The 16,458-nt window shown below is 25.8% G+C and overlaps 1 long non-coding RNA gene across 2 annotated transcripts in view; it reads left to right on the forward strand.

The window, feature by feature from the left end:
• The window catches only part of LOC107450672 (uncharacterized), a 180,631-nt gene that overhangs the window by 129,091 nt on the left and 35,082 nt on the right, over positions 1–16,458 (forward strand). The window lies entirely within an intron of this gene.

The following is a 16,458-nucleotide window of genomic DNA, read 5'->3' on the forward strand; positions in this document are numbered from 1 at the left end:
TATATATATATATATATATATATATATATATGATGATTTTTTTTAATTTAAACATGAATCTTGCTTTCTAACTTGTTTCCTCTAAGGAAACTGTTGGTTTTCTTACTTAGTTTTCTAAGAGTTAACTTCATATATTTTCTTATTAAATAAATTTAAATAATTTTTCCCAAAAAATTAGTTTCAGAATTTTAAATCATAAATTTAATACCAATTTTTAGCCATCTCGCATTAAAACTTTTGAGCATTTTAAAAGCAAAAACTATTAAAATTTTATTGGAAAAAGTAGCATATCAAACAGGAAAAGCGCTTTTCGACTTTATAAACTGTTGTTTTTTAAATAATTATACTTAACATTCTAAAATAAGGAACCATTTTAGGATAGATGTACAATATTTTTTGAGGAAATAAAATAATTAAAAAAAAAAACAATTGTTTGAAAAACATTTGAAGTGCATAAATAAGTTCATTATTTAAATTTGTAAGCAATTTCAACTTAATTCTTAAGCTTAATTCTCAATTTAATTCTTTAACAAAATAACGATTTTACTAAAATAATATTTTGAAAAACACATTCCTATCGTCAATTTATTGTTATTTTAATGTCTTGTGCGTATATACATTTTACAGTTAGAAATAAAAAGGAGTAATCAACCTTAAAAAATTTGAAATGTAAGTGTCAAAAATTTCCTTCTAAGGAAACTTACGTTTATATAATCAGCTTAATAAGTTGGTTTAAGTTCTTTTCATTTAACTGTTTTGGCAACAAAATATCTCAATTAAATAATTTCAATTCATAAACTGAAACTTTTGACTATTACTAAGATTGAATTTTAAGAATACTTAATTCAATTAACTGATTAATTATGAAGCTTTTAAATATTACAGAAGCACCTGAAAGAAATAAAAAGTTTTGTAATTTGCATTTTTGTTTTTATTGCGGAAAAACTGTGAAGACAAATATGAATAATGCTTATATAAAAAACAAAAATTATATTTAAATTTTATGTACAATTAATCTTTTTAATGCAAAAACAAAATGCAGAAAAAGTTGAAAACTAAAGAAAGAACAGTAAAGAAAACTTTCAAATTTGAAATAAAGTTAAATTTAGGAAAATTAAAATTTTAAAATTTTCTGAAGTAATTGAAAAGGCAAATTTTGTTTTACGCAAAGTTACTCTTTTTTTTATTCAAATTCAAAATTTTTAAAATTTAATTACTGGGGTTAATTTAATTACTGGGATCAAAATAAAATAAAAGAAGCGGGGATTGAGATTTATCTATGATTTCTTTGTGATTTGTTAATTTGAATGTCTTGGGGGGAGATAAAGTTCAAAATTGCATATAATTCATTTACGTAATAATTGAAGGACCCCTTATTTTTGGTTTAAAATTCTTATTTTTAAGGTTTTTATTAATAAGTATTTATGAATACCAATTACGAAAAATTATCATTTGTTGAGCAGTAATTAATTTTAAAATAATTAAACTGTGAAAAAAATTACAGAACAAAGCACCATAATTAAAAAAATATTGGAATTAGATTTCTGAATAGGGGCATTAATATTTACTGATCATCCATTTCTAACAGTAAGTGCTCAAACAAAGTTTCGGTTTACTTAGTTTATCGTTATTTGGAGATTTAAATAATATTACATGCTTCATCGATATTGACATCGATTATTATTGGCTTCATCGACGCCATGCAAATTTAAAATTCACATTATGATTCATTTCTTAAAGAGACAATCATTGTACAATAAAATATAAAAATTGCATTTAAAATTCCGAAAAAAAACTTTTATAATTACAATGTCATGTTTTGTTATTGTTACAATTTATACAAATATATGCGAGTGTTACCAATTAATAATTTCAGGTATTAATTTTTTTTCTTTCTTATTAAAGAAGAAGCCAAAACCTTTTTCTCAAAAACAAAACAAAAAAATATTATTATGAATAACGTAAAAAAATTGATACAACTTAACTTATCAATTATTTTTTAGATTCAAGGATTTATTCATACTTCAACAATACTTCACGAAAAAACAAAGCACCATAATTAGAAAATGATAGTTGTTTACTAATTAAAATAACAATCATGACCAATGATTGCCTTCCGATTGTGAAGAGTACTTTTCTCTAACGAAGTTTCATTGTTACAGATGGATTTCAATAGTCGCCGCATCGAAATTAAATTAGGAAAAAAGGTCTCGTATCGACATTCATTTATTATGCCCGCGCTATTGAGCCTCAATACCGTTTTTTTTTTCTCCTTCCTTACGAAAAGGGAAACATGCATTAACGATTCTGACCAATAAGGTGATAGGGAACAACCGGCTAGGCCTGGCGTGACGCTGACCAGGAAGTAAGTGTGGGTCACTTTTATTGGACCGATACTCAGAAAGAAATCTCTTGTAGCAATTTCGACCAATAAGCATATGCGTAGGGGGATGGTGGTATTTATAAGATAATACTTTTTTTAAGGCAATAAGACAATAATTAAAATGCTAGCTACAAGAAATTTAATTTGTTAAATATTTGATTTAAATTAATGAACAACTGATTTGAATTGATTTGAAACTCAAGGAATAAAATGTAATGTCAAGATAATAATTAAATGAAAGATTTTTACTTTCCATGGTTAAAAGAAAAATATAAATATTGTTAAGAAAAGGTTTATTTGAAGTGAAAAAAATCTGCAATGTGTAATTATTGAATTTTTGCTCCAAATGAAAAAAAAAAATTCTCATTTCAAACTATAAATTTGACAAAAATATCGGAATGATAAACATAAGAAGACTATAAAGCGATATTAATCCCCAAAACTATCTCATAATAACTATTATTTGTGATTTTTTTTTACAAAGTGGTTTCTTAGCACTCGCTAAAAAATTACTAAAAAATTATTATTATTTTGAAAACGCATTAAAAAACATTACAAAATGTGTTTTATTCCATATTAAATTATTTTTATGAAGAAAGGCTAAATAATGTAATGAATAATATCATTTATCACACAAAACGGTTCGAAGTGATGGGAAATTAATAATTTAACAAGTGCGAACCTTTTCTTACTATGTTATCCTTATGTGGATTTTGTACTCAAAATTAAACATTCTTTAATACATAAACTTAATATTAAAAAAAAAAAAATTCTTTTTTTGCTTATTATTTTGCTTAAAAAGTAAACTTTCTAATTATCATACTTCATTTATTTATATAGTATAATTTCAGATCAAAATATTTAAAATCTTTTAAAAAAAGTAATTTAAGTTATTATTAATACAATTTCTACGATAATCGTGTATAGACAGTGTGGAAAGAATAGTTGAAAAATACATGGGGAAGAAATTTCAAGTAAAATTACCGTACTGTAGGGCAGTGTTACCCAAAGTGTGGTACGCGTTCCCCCAGGAGTACGGAAACGGTGTAGCGGGGTTACGCGTTCTTATACGAAATATCTTGCAACAAACAAAAATTTCAAAATTTTTTAGTTAAAAACAAAGCTAGCCATGAAAATTTACGATTATGTATTTCTCTATTGGCCATTTTTTGCAGAGTTAACAATTAATAATTAGTGGTGTCAACAGCCAGTTGTGATTTTAAACGTTTGTGGAATTTGTTTAAAGTAAAAAATACATTCATTTTTTTTTATTAGTGGTACACAGCGTTTCGAAAAATTTAGAAAGGGTACACAAAAGTCGTAGGTTTGGGAAACATTGCAGTAGGGTAATAACATTTCTAGTAAAAAAAATTCTGGTTAATAAAAGTAAAATATATAGTATGCATTTAAATCATTTATTTGATGAATTTTATGATCATTTGGTAACGGTTTATAGGAAATTCTTGTTTCAAGAAATTATAGTTCTTATTATCACTCACTTAGAGCAAAATACGAAATTGAAAAGTAATGCTAACCAAATAAATGGTTTTTACGTCATGCTCTAAGGTATCATGATAATATTACCTCAAGACCTAATTTATTCGATAATATAAAACCATTTTTTATTGCAAATTTTACCAAAATCATAATCAAAGCATTTTGGTAAAAAGTACTGAGATTTTTGATATTCCCATAGACTATTATACTATACTTTTTTTCTCAGTGTACCTATTAACCAAAATTGATTTGAAATACCGTTATAAATTTATGTTTTGCACCATTTATTAAAAATAAGTTTTTAGTTTTTAAAATAAATATGGGTTATATGATTTAAATGCATTTCCTTTTTCGTGATAATTAATACAATTTTGAAACTAATATGCCGAATTTAAATACGATAAAAATGCTTACTCAAAATATGTTTCTGAAACTAAGAATAAGTGTGTTTTAACAGATAAATAAGTTGTTTGAGACTGAATATGTTTTGAACTGAGAATATTTTGAATAACAACTTTTAACAATTTTTTTTTTATGTGAAATGTCACTATTTATTTCTAGTCTATTTATCTTTAATAAAAAGCAAACATTTTTAAAATTTTTTTTAATGATAATGGGTTTGATGCTTTTTAATGACAAAAATTACAACTCCATATTTATATAATTATGAAAATAAAACATGGAAATTAAATTCAAGAAACATGTAAACATAAATTAGGCTTTCGAAAATGAGAAAGCATCTCGACAGTTTTGTTCTATATTTAGGTTCTTCTAAGAAATGTCAGCGACACGAAAAAAAATGATCTGTTAACAGAAATGTCGTAAATTAAGCGGGTCTTTCAAAATGCCATCTTACAAACGGAAATATGAGGGTAAATTTCTTCTGAGATGCTGATGTGCACTTTCATAGAATCCTCAAAGACATCGTTTCAGATCTAAGCCAACTTTTGAAAAGCAATGGAAGCAAATAACTTTATATTTCGTATGATGTTATTACCATAATTTCCCTTAACGATGACGATACGGAATAATTCCTTTATGAGAATAATAAAAAATACTTTTATTAATAAAAATTCGCTTTTTTTTTAAAAAATGCTTCTTTCGTGAAATTAAATTTTCTGCAATGTCATGAATGAAAAATATGCATAAAAGTTCATTATAAAGATTACTTAAATAAAACTATAAATTATTTTTTAAAAAAAAGTATTTTTGCATTTTTCACGGGAAGGTAAAATATTAAAATAGATCTGCTTTTGTAAAATTATCAATTAATAATTTTTGCATTATTTTTTATAACGTTTTCATAATTATTAAACAATACAGTTTAAAAAAACTTTATAAATTAAATTATGCTTTATTAAAATATGATCAATGTTTTTTGTCCGCAATACCATGAATTTCATGAAAGAAATAGGTTTTTTCTTTGCACTGCACTAGCTATAGCGAATTCCAGAAAATGTTTAAGAACGTATCTGAAAAATTAGTTTAATTAAGAAACGCTGCCGTTGTGGTTTAACAGTATTTTGCAATGAGTCCTTCATAACTAGTTAATTTTTTTTACTCTTTCTGTAAGACTTTATTCATGTTCTTTGAAATAAAATTAATTTTTTACGAATGGATAAATCTTTGACGTTTCAAATTAGTTTAGTTATATGAGGTGCTTATAAAATAGACGCCATTATTAACACAGCTTTACACACTACTTATTTCCCATATAACTCTTATTTTCTTTTCTCATAGGACAATTTCTCCTCTAACACTAATTTTTATCTTGAAATTAAAACGTTAATTTTTTTTTTTTTAAAGTAGGTGAAGTATTATTGGGGTTGCACACATAATTTGGGTGCTAGAAGTTTTGTTTAAAAAAATGAAACACAATTTTGAAAATTATCATTTGCTTTCTTGCTAACATATACTTGAATCTCAGTATTTTAAATTGTTTTTGCTTGTTTGCTAATGTAGTAGTGTTTATAAATATGATAAATATTAATTTCATTTCTCAGCGCTCTATTCGAAAAGCATTGTGAATATTATTTTGAAAATAATTATTTTNTCTTCATATTATAATTGGATTTAAATACGTGTATGAATAGAATGCGTTGTAAAGAAAGTGTATTCAAATGTGTATTAAAAGTTTTAACTATAAATGTTGCATTCTCAGGGAGAAAACCAAGGCCACCACGCTTTAAAATCATGTTCTCCTGATGCTTTTTATTTTTTTAAAGATGTTATGTTCTACGTTACTTAAAAAAATATTTTAATTATTATCGATATCTTTTCAACTCTTTATATTACTATTTGCACAGTTTTTAAAATGTTTTTAAAAAAAATTCATATATTTTTGAACATTTTTAAATTTCCATTAATAGGCTTTTAAAATTCTGCTACTTCTTTTTAAAATTGAAATTCGAGTTTTGCAGTATCACTTAATAGTTTGCACAAGATTCATGCACATTACACTGTTGAAGCTTAAAAGTTTTGAACATTTCTTTTACTTCTTATCAATTGTTTATGGCCTCCAGGTTCCAACTTACTTTCAAAATAATCTTTGGATTATTATCTATATACTTTAAGAATTTTTAAATTACATTCTAGATATTTTTTAAAGCTTCAAGTTTTATATACATTTTGTCATTATATATATTTTATCACTATACATTTTTATCATTTTTAATTTACTGTCTATGCCTTTTTGACTCTTATAAATTAGCATAAACTCTTTCTTTTTATTTTCAATAGTTTGAAGTTATTATGCATTTACTTGTATTTTAAAGTATAGTATAGATTTAGACTTTCTCTCTAACTCCAATACATTTGCATTTTTCTTCTCAATGAAATCGGAAGTCCTAGATTTGAAATCACTTTAAAGATTGTAAAATGAGGAATCTTTCGAAATTTATGTATGTTTTACGATTATAGCATTTTTATTTATTTATTTCTTTTTTAATTTTCTTAATTATTAATTTCTAAATCACGATCTAATACGTACTTTTAAAACTTTGTATTCATTATTTAAAATGCCTATTTATAAATCAATATTTAATATATTTGTAACATTTTAAAGCTTCTACTTTTTAGTTTTACCATTTTCAATTTAATACATGCTTTTTTAGACAATTTCAAAACTACTAACTTTATACATTTAACATTTTAAATATTCATATCTACTATACTTTTAAGCTAAGTTAGCATGAAGCATTTTTTTTCATCCAAAGAGAGGAAAGCTGTCATAATTTATGCTTACTTCATTTTCGAAGATTTTGTTGAAAATTTATAAATTGGTATCTGTTATGATTTTAACTTTTTAAAATAACTATCTTAATACTTTACTACTTCCAAACATTTAACATTTTTAAATTACTATTTACTACAGTTTATAAATACATCTCCCCCCCCCCTTCCCCAAGGAGTCAAAAGGGCTCCTTCAAAAAAATCGAAATCCGAGTTTTGAGATCGCTTAAAGTCTTTTAGAAAGCGGAGCATAACTGTCGAAGTTTATGTACATTTCACCGTTGGAGCTTCAAAAGTTCTGATTCCTTCTTTTACTGCCTATTAACTGTTTATGGCAGTTTCCATAAATGCCTCGTAAACTATCCTCTGAACAATTTTTTTTACTCATTTTTTTTACCTTCAACTTACTGTGACGGTAACTTTAAAATGCTGAAAGTTTTGTGAACAGAAAAAAATATGTTCTAAAAGGAGCGTGAATTATCGGTATTTATAAAATATTATTGATACAATAAAATGTAGAATGAGTCGTATTAACATTAATGATTTCTTAAAGTACATATTCTAAGTTATTGAAGATAAAAGAAGTTTGGCTCAGTAATTCAGTTTATTTCCTTTAAATAATTTTCAACTTTAACTTTTCGCTTTCTGGTATTCAATTACGTAGAGTTTTTAATTGGAAAGAGAGGCTTTTTGAAATAAAAGCGAGCTATTCAAATTTATTAAATTCATTAAAAAATAAAAATGAATAAATGTTTTGAGAATCAAATATATAAATGTTTATTATTATATTATTTAGATTATATTTCAAACAAATCTCGCTTATTTTTCCTCTAACAAGTTAAATATATTTTAACTAAAGTAAATATTTTGAAATATAAAATTAAAAACAAGAATACTAAATAAATAATGAACTCCAATTTTAAATTATATCTTTCGTAAGTAATAAATTTAGAGTAAAATATATTGTAATGCGTTGGAATTCTTTCAAATCTTTCATTGCAAAAACTCTCAACAAGAAATGTGAAACAATTTCTCTTATCTTGTATCTAAAAAACTAAATGAAACTAAGAAAAGTTATGGTTAGCATCGAAAAAATATGCGTATTGCCTAGAGTTTGTCCTTCAAATTAAGCCTTTTCATGAAATAAAATTATTAGAATTTTAATCTAACATTTTTAAAGCTCAAAGTTGTAGTTCATTTACGACGCACTAGAGCTGCACAATGGGCTATTGGCGACGGTCTGGGAAACATCCCTGAGGATGATCCGAAGACAAACCATCGCAATTTTGATCCTCTGCAGACGGGGTGGCACCCCCGCTTCGGTAGCCCAACGACCTGCACACGAAGTCGAGCACTTTAAAACTCGAAGTAGCACAGAATATAATTTCTCCTTTTTTCAAAAAATTTTTTATTATTACCAGGGTTTCTTTTTTTGTTTTTAAATAAATTTTCGCCTACTTGCGAAGTGTTTCAGGGTAGATTGGTGCTGGTGCAGTGAGTTAAAATACAAAGATTTAATATGAGGGTGTAAGAATTGAGAATATGAGGGTGTAAGAATTGTTATGCATAATTCAATCAAATAGATCAATTGCTGTATATTTATAATTTTTATTATAGTAATTGCAGCGCTCTTTATTGGTAAGACAGAAACTCGAAAAAGGCATCAAATTTTTCAATGTTTTTCAAGTCCAATGTTTTTCAAGTTCTTCTTTTGTAAGTCTAAGCTTATTACAGAAAAAAAAGGTATTCGAAATATCTTAAAAATCAGATTTAGTTATTAAAAGTAAAATATTTTATAATAATTAGCCAAAATAGTTTCAGTGAATTGCAAAAATGTGAATAAAATTTTTTATGCCAATTTATTTTTGTTTCTTTTAGTTCAAATTCGAATGCCCGCTTTGTAAGTAATCACTAAATGTTCGAATGGTCGTACTTAACCATATATAAGGATCTTGTAAGTGTAGCTTTCTTAATCAAACTTCTAGTAAACGAATTCAATTCTGTTATCAATAAAATTAATAATTTTTACAATTCATTATTTATTTAATTTACAATTACTTTTATTTGTATCAAATGCAATTTGTTTAATTTCTCTTTTCATAATTTTCAAACAGTTTACGTCATTCAAGGTGCAAAACTCAGGCTATATTCACTATTTGACAAAGTAACATGACGTTGTTTTTTCAGGATGAGCAAATATAGAAGTTTTTGCAATAGCCTGTTCACGCAGAAGACATTGTGTATTTAAAAATCAGAGTAAAAATTTATGCTTAAATCTGATTGCGTTAAATGACTGATTCAATGACGCTTCTGATTGACTCTGAATTTTTAACTAATCAGCGAAAAACTTGTAGTTTAAAAGTTAGAATTCTCTAATTTGAAAGTATCGAAAATCCGCATGAGTCTATTCAAAAGTTTTTTTAAATTGTTTTGAAGAAAAATTTCTTTCCTTTTATTTTTACTTCTGATTACTACCTAACTTTTAATTGAGTCATTTAGGCTCAGTTAAAAAACAATTATCGTTTTATGATTCGGACAATTAGGAAATTCAGAAATTCAAAGTAAGAGACCTAATTTTTGTTTTGAAATAAAGGATTTGCATTTAATTTTTAAATACAAGATTAATGAAATTCATTCGTTTTAATAAATTGCTAGAATTCCTCTTTTTTTCTTTTTTTTATTAATCAACATCTTCTTTTGGGTTATTACTTATTATTATAGAATTGCTTTTTACTAGTTTTCATTTTAATAATCTCAAGCATTTCACTCTTTCTAAGCCATTTTTTAATTTATTTCATTTTTTTATAATTTAATTTAAAAGTTTCAAAACTCCCCGTTTCTTAATTTAGGAGTGCTATGTCATAAGTAGATAATTTAGAAGCATACAATCTTACAAAATATAATTGCTTTTAATAAAGTTAATTCTATCCTTCTTCTTTTCTTTTATATTTCTTTAAAGCAAAAGCCTGAAGTGATAATGTTTTTATTTATGTGAAACTTTTATCTAACAGCAAATTAACTTTTATAATTTCATAATAATAAAAAAAACTAACAAAAAAAACTCATTTATTATCAATAATTTTCACACACTGAAAAAAATTATAACTACAAACAATCGGTGATAAGTCAATGGCTTAAAATTTCTCAATTATGTAATAAGTAGTTTTTACAAACAATGACACTTCATTTACAAATCCTTTAGATTATGTACAGAAGTAGGTTTTCTGATAGTATCGTCAACAATCAGAAATGCTTTCATTTGAAAGTGCAAAAGCAGGTGTGCCAAAGGCGCCAAAATAAGAAATTGTTTTAAGTCTGGAATAAACAAAGCTCCTACCGATAAGAACAGTTGAATAAAACATTGTTGATACTCAATTATCTTTCTAATAAGCTCAGAGCGCATACAAAAAGGTCATTATTTGCGGAAGAAGTTTTTGTGACGTGCACAGCAAACTCGCAGAAGATTAAACAGAGAAGGCCCCTTGAAGAGAAGTGAAATGATTCAAAGAAGAACCTCAAATGATTCCAAGAATGGAGGTAAATGACTCCGCCTGCAAAAAAATCGTGATGTAAAAAATGCACAAAAATTGAAGTTATTATTTTTTTGCTTATGGTTTTTTGTGTTCTTTTTATATTCGCGAATACGTCGAATTTATTTATGTGTTTTAGTTGCAGTTATTTTTGCTTTTTAGTTATTTCTGTTAGAAAATTTAGTTATTTTACTGCCAGCTCAATTGAATGTCCTAAACTGAATGATAAAAAAAAAATTCGCAGAATAGATCTGCAAATCTAGAATAAAGAATCAATAGATATGTTTAAGTAAAATATAAGTGAAAGTAAATATGATATTATGAAAGTATAGTAAATGTCAAACAAAAAATATCATTGCCTAAAAAATAAAAATTGAGTCTCGAGTCTAAAACTCTTAAAGAGATAACGAGTGAGTGAAAAGATTCTGCACTTGTCCAGGAGCCAAAATTCAAACATTTTTTAAAGATGAGAGCCGAATTTGAAAAATTGAGGGTTGTTTGAAAATTTACGAACAATTTTATGGTAAAATCGCTCGATATTAAGAATTGATAAAAATTAAAAAAAATGTGCATTTGGTTAATTACATAAAAACAAAAAACAACAAATAAATAAAGTAAAATCAAATAAATAAAGTAAAATCAAATAAATAAAGTCAAATAAATAAAGTAAAATCAAATAAAAAAAGAAAAATCAAATAAAGTCAGTAAATAAAAAAATTACATTCTGTAATTAGTTCCAGATTTATTAAGCATTAAGCTTGCAGTAAAAAATATCACGCGGGATGTTCTGTAATCCACGAGAATGAAATTTAGCATTTAAAATTCGACGTATTCGACTTTTTTTTTCACCAATATAAAATAATTTTTCCTTAAATTCTTGCATTTTTCCAGAATTTTTCTTCTTTATTTTAAAATAATGGTCATTTTTCCATTATTATAGATAAATGTATTTACCTCTTTCTAGATGTCAAAAGTTACGAAAAATTTATAATTCAAAAATAAAAATAATAGACCGATATTAGATGTTACTATGTATACATTTTCACATTTATATCAGAATTTTCAAGAACATAAAAGACTCAGTGGCAATAAAAGCTATTTCCAATTTGAACTGTTATATAATATAAGGTTATCATTGCATATTTTTAGTAAGTCAAGTTACTTGTCACTTATTACTCTTTATTGTGTCACAAATTCCTCAGTTTAAGCAGTTTTTTTCACGTGTAGTTTAATATTTTTCTAATCCAAGTAATCTTTCTAATTGCTGTAATAAACATACTATCCAACTGTCCTTATACAAAATTATAATAATTAAATATTTTATAACCAAATGATGTTTTAAAGGGGGGAAAATGCTGATTAATATGAAGTGACAACAATCCACGGAGGCTCGTGAAAGGGGTCAGCAAAGGTTGGAGCCTCCTAGTTAAGTATATAAAAATATTAATAATTAATAATAATGCATTTATTTCTTGCAATCCTTAAGAATCATGTAACTAAAGTAAAAAATTAATTTTGGCAGTAAATTTCCAAGTTCCTTTTAAATTAAGTACTAAATTTTAACAGTAGCACCAGATAGTTTTTTGTTGCAACAACTAATTAATTCTTTTTATGATAGATTTAAATTCCTAAACGAATATATGAAGCTTTTACGAATTTCATTTCTGAGAGAGCTAATAAATTTACGAAGCTTAAATTTTTTAACAGTTAATATAGTTTTCGCAGAAGATAATCCCTCGATACTATTTTCTATTAAATGTAAATATTAGCAAATTCTTAAACGAATATATAGAATATATTAACTGATAACTTCATTGCTGACTGGGCTGATAAATTTATGGATAGGGTAATAAATTATTCTGTAGATTAGTGGCAATGTTTTAAGAATACTTATGTCTTAAAATAACACTTTGTTAGTTGTGTTTAATGAGAAGGCGCCATTCCATTGCTTTTTGTTTGTCATTATTTCACTTAGATGCACAGGCAGATGAAATAAGACATGCGATGCGAACATACAGTTCTCTATAAATTAACTGATTTTATATATATATTACGTACTTTGAAAACATACATTGCATTTTATTATAGATGAACTGAAATAATGTTATTTTATTTTGAAAAAATTGAAGCTGTATTGTCTATTTCTGTATATATTAAAATACAGACATAGGCTGTACAATATTCCGTATCTAATTAATATTTAAAAAATTAACAAAAAGTTTTCTTATTCAGAAAGATTTTAATATACTTTCTAACTATTAAGTTTCGAATCTAGTAAAACGTTTTATATACATAAATTAAACTTTTCCACAAATTATACTTTTTATCTAACTATCTAAGTTGTTTTTGAAACAATAAAAAATCTATTAAGGTAATGTGCAAATGCTTTGAAAACAAATATTTAAAGAATAAGTTAATTAAAATTCAAACTGGCAACATTCGCAGTGTTTTCACGTTTTCTCGTGACTTTATTATGTCAACAACAAGTAAGTTACTTTCGCATGAAAGCAATCAATTTAGTCATGTTTTTCAACTTCCTCGTTTTCATTTTTACTTATGGTCCTTCATTTCTAAAAAAAAAAAAATTTCGTAACTTGAATCTTAAAGAAATAAATTGTGCATCAATTACTCTGCATTTAAAATAATTTTTGTATGAATTTACAACTTCTGAAGTTCGATTTTATTGGAGAGGCTACTGATTTTAAAGCTGTGAGCAGCAAAAAAAATAGCCCAAATAGTTTTTGATACAGTGATCAAATATTACCTGGTAATACTTGGGATTCAAAGTAAGATACTAGAAGAGGAAAAAAACACTGCTTTATTTGCTTTTGATACATTGATTAAATATTAAACGTTTGCGTTAAAGTTTCCAGTATGTCTCGAAAAGAAAAAAAAATGAAAGAGCACCTTGAATAATTTTTGATACAGTGATCGAATTTTAAATGGGCATGTTTGGAATTTGTAAAAAATACTAGAAGAAAGAGAAGAAGAAAAATCTGGCTTAAGAGTTTTTGATACCGTGATAAAATATTAAATAGTTATATGGTTATTATGTTCGGGATTTAAAAAAAATCACTGGAAAAAAAATTGCCTTAATAGTTTTTGATACAGTGATAAAATAATAAATAGTTGCATTAGGGATTTGAGAGAAAAACTATCTTTTTATAGGTAAAAAATTATCTAAATAAGAAATTATCTTTAAATTTTATTTTGGGCTAAGTAAGGCAGCAGTGAACATGTGTTAAAATGCATTAATCTTTATTATCTTTAATTTTCTCTGTTTCAAACCTTTACTCATAAAAAGTAGAAATTCATATGAAAAATTGAATGGTTAACTGGAGTTGACTTCAGTTGAAACTTTTCTAAGATTTCTTTAAAACTATTTTCATTTCTTTTAAATGCTACTAGAAAACTTTACTACTGATATTGAAGGAAATTCGAAACTTTTTAATTTTGACTCTGACACTTGTACTTTAAGATTTTAAGTTTTGATTTAATTATTTGCAAATAACAAATACACAAATTTTTAATTTTTCAGGCTTTGTATGATTTGCTTAAATTATTTATGTCATCTAAATCCACAATATTGAAATCATTTAAATTTTATTTAAAAAAATCAACGGTGTTAAAGTTTATTTTAAATTTTAACCCTTAATAATTTTTTTTTTACTGTTATTCATTTCGTATTAAATAGTTATTTTCCATTAAATTTCTCACTTTTGAAGTACATGGCCTTGAAAATGAAATACAAAAGCAATTTTTTTCTCGTGTGACTACGGAAAATTCCTTACTACATTCATCATAGTTTCTTTTTATCTAATTAAGGAAATTTCTTAACAACTGACATTTATGACTAACATTCATAAAGAACAAATAAAAAAACAAATGCAGTTATACTAGATGTAAAAATGCATTCATAGCTATAATGACATTGTGCGTGGAAGCATACTAGCATGACAGGTTGTTAACTTTTTCTTTGATATCATGCATTGTCATTTTATTTAGAAAATATAGACACACGCGATTCAACCACTAATTGAATTGAAAATTCATTATACGATAAAAAAATCATCTACGCAGGTATTAAAAGAAGAATTCGATTGTTTTACTATACAATATCAAACAGAATATATTATTTCTATTAATATTTTTCTGCTTGTATGAATGACTGCCATTTTTTTAATGAAACTATTTCGCAGTTGTTTCACTGTATTTTCTCATAAGTAATTCCAATATTTGTAAAAAAAATTTTTTAAATAATCCGAGTGCATCATTTCATTCTTATGAAACCCACAGCAAAAAAGGAATTTATTTCAAAAGGTTTTTTTTCCCCTCTTCGCTGGTGATTACTTTATTCAGGTAGTTGGTTTGAAGTGTGAGCAGCTTAGACGAAAAGCTTATCGAATTCTATTCCAATAAAATTCAGGAGCGTGATGAATCATATTATCATTTGAGCATGCTTAAACCTTAATATGAGGCTAAGTTGAACTAAATTACTCTTGTTTACAAGAAACTAAGTTATAACTTGAACGGAAATTTGCTCAATTCAGCTTAACCTTTAATAAGGTTGCTTCAAATTTTAACCACATTATGGTTTAAAGAGTCAATAATATTTTTTGCACCAAATTAAAGCTATATTTGTTGTTTTGATAAATAAAAGTTACATCAACATGAAATATTTTTTTAAAAAAATGCAAAAGAATTTTCATTATTTGATTCTTAATTTAAAATTTTATTTTTTTATCTGGCTAGGAATTGAATTGTTTTTGTTATCACCTAAGTTCTCAAATTATCGAGAGATTAATCGTATCATCATCATACTTTTTTTCTTTGCATAGGTAAGACAATGGTGTAAGAATGTAATGCTAAAATAATTAATAAGATTCTTATACTTTTTAATATAAGATTTTTTATAAGATTTTGATAATAAGATTTCTTTATTGCTGTAAATGAAATGTAACTACTCCATTTTTTTAGCATTGATATTTTCGAAAACAGTAACTGTATTCAGTACAGTAACTTTCTCTTTTGTACACACTATTTATAATTTTTTGGTCATTAAATATTAGTATAATAGCCAGTTTAATATTTTACTCCTTGTTCAGGATTAAAAATGTTATCATATAGTCATATAGTTAAACTTTAGCATATATAGCACATTTGTAGTTTCTTTTGTGTTATCTCTCGCTCTCTAGGTATATATANTCATAAATATATATATATATATACACACACAGAGTTCCTCTTCGTGTTGGAAACAAAGAATTTTATTGTTTTTATGTGATAATTGTCATTCAAACGGTCATTCCAAATTTTGAGTTTAAGACTTCCTATGTTCAACTCCGTAGCCTTGTAATTTTGAACGCAATCCAGAAGACAAGAGAACTTCTGAATCAAGTATTGGATGAAGTTTGCCTTCTTGGAGGACTTTTTGATAAACCTTTCCCGAATTTGCGTTGCGTGGAGGAGAAACCCCACGGTTAATTAGACCGCAAAAGGAGTCTAACCCATAATCTGTCTACCCCTGAGCATATTTCACGTCAAAACTGTAACCGATACGAACCATAAAATATCAAGCATGTGAGCCGTCATGAGCATGAAAGCGCGTGGATGATAAGAAATTTCTGAATGGAAATTCTCTTCTCGCATGGGCAACGAAAGGCTGAAACAAGCAGAGTTTTAAGTTGTTTCCCGAAAGAATACTTACTAAGTTTTTGGAATTATTTCAAAATAAGTTTCCTGCAATTGCATAATTAACTTTACTGTTGATTTTGAATTAGAGAATAACTCATTCGAATTATTTATTGAGTACATTAA

Source organism: Parasteatoda tepidariorum, chromosome 8 (genome assembly GCF_043381705.1).
Source record: "Parasteatoda tepidariorum isolate YZ-2023 chromosome 8, CAS_Ptep_4.0, whole genome shotgun sequence".
Taxonomy (NCBI): domain Eukaryota; kingdom Metazoa; phylum Arthropoda; class Arachnida; order Araneae; family Theridiidae; genus Parasteatoda; species Parasteatoda tepidariorum.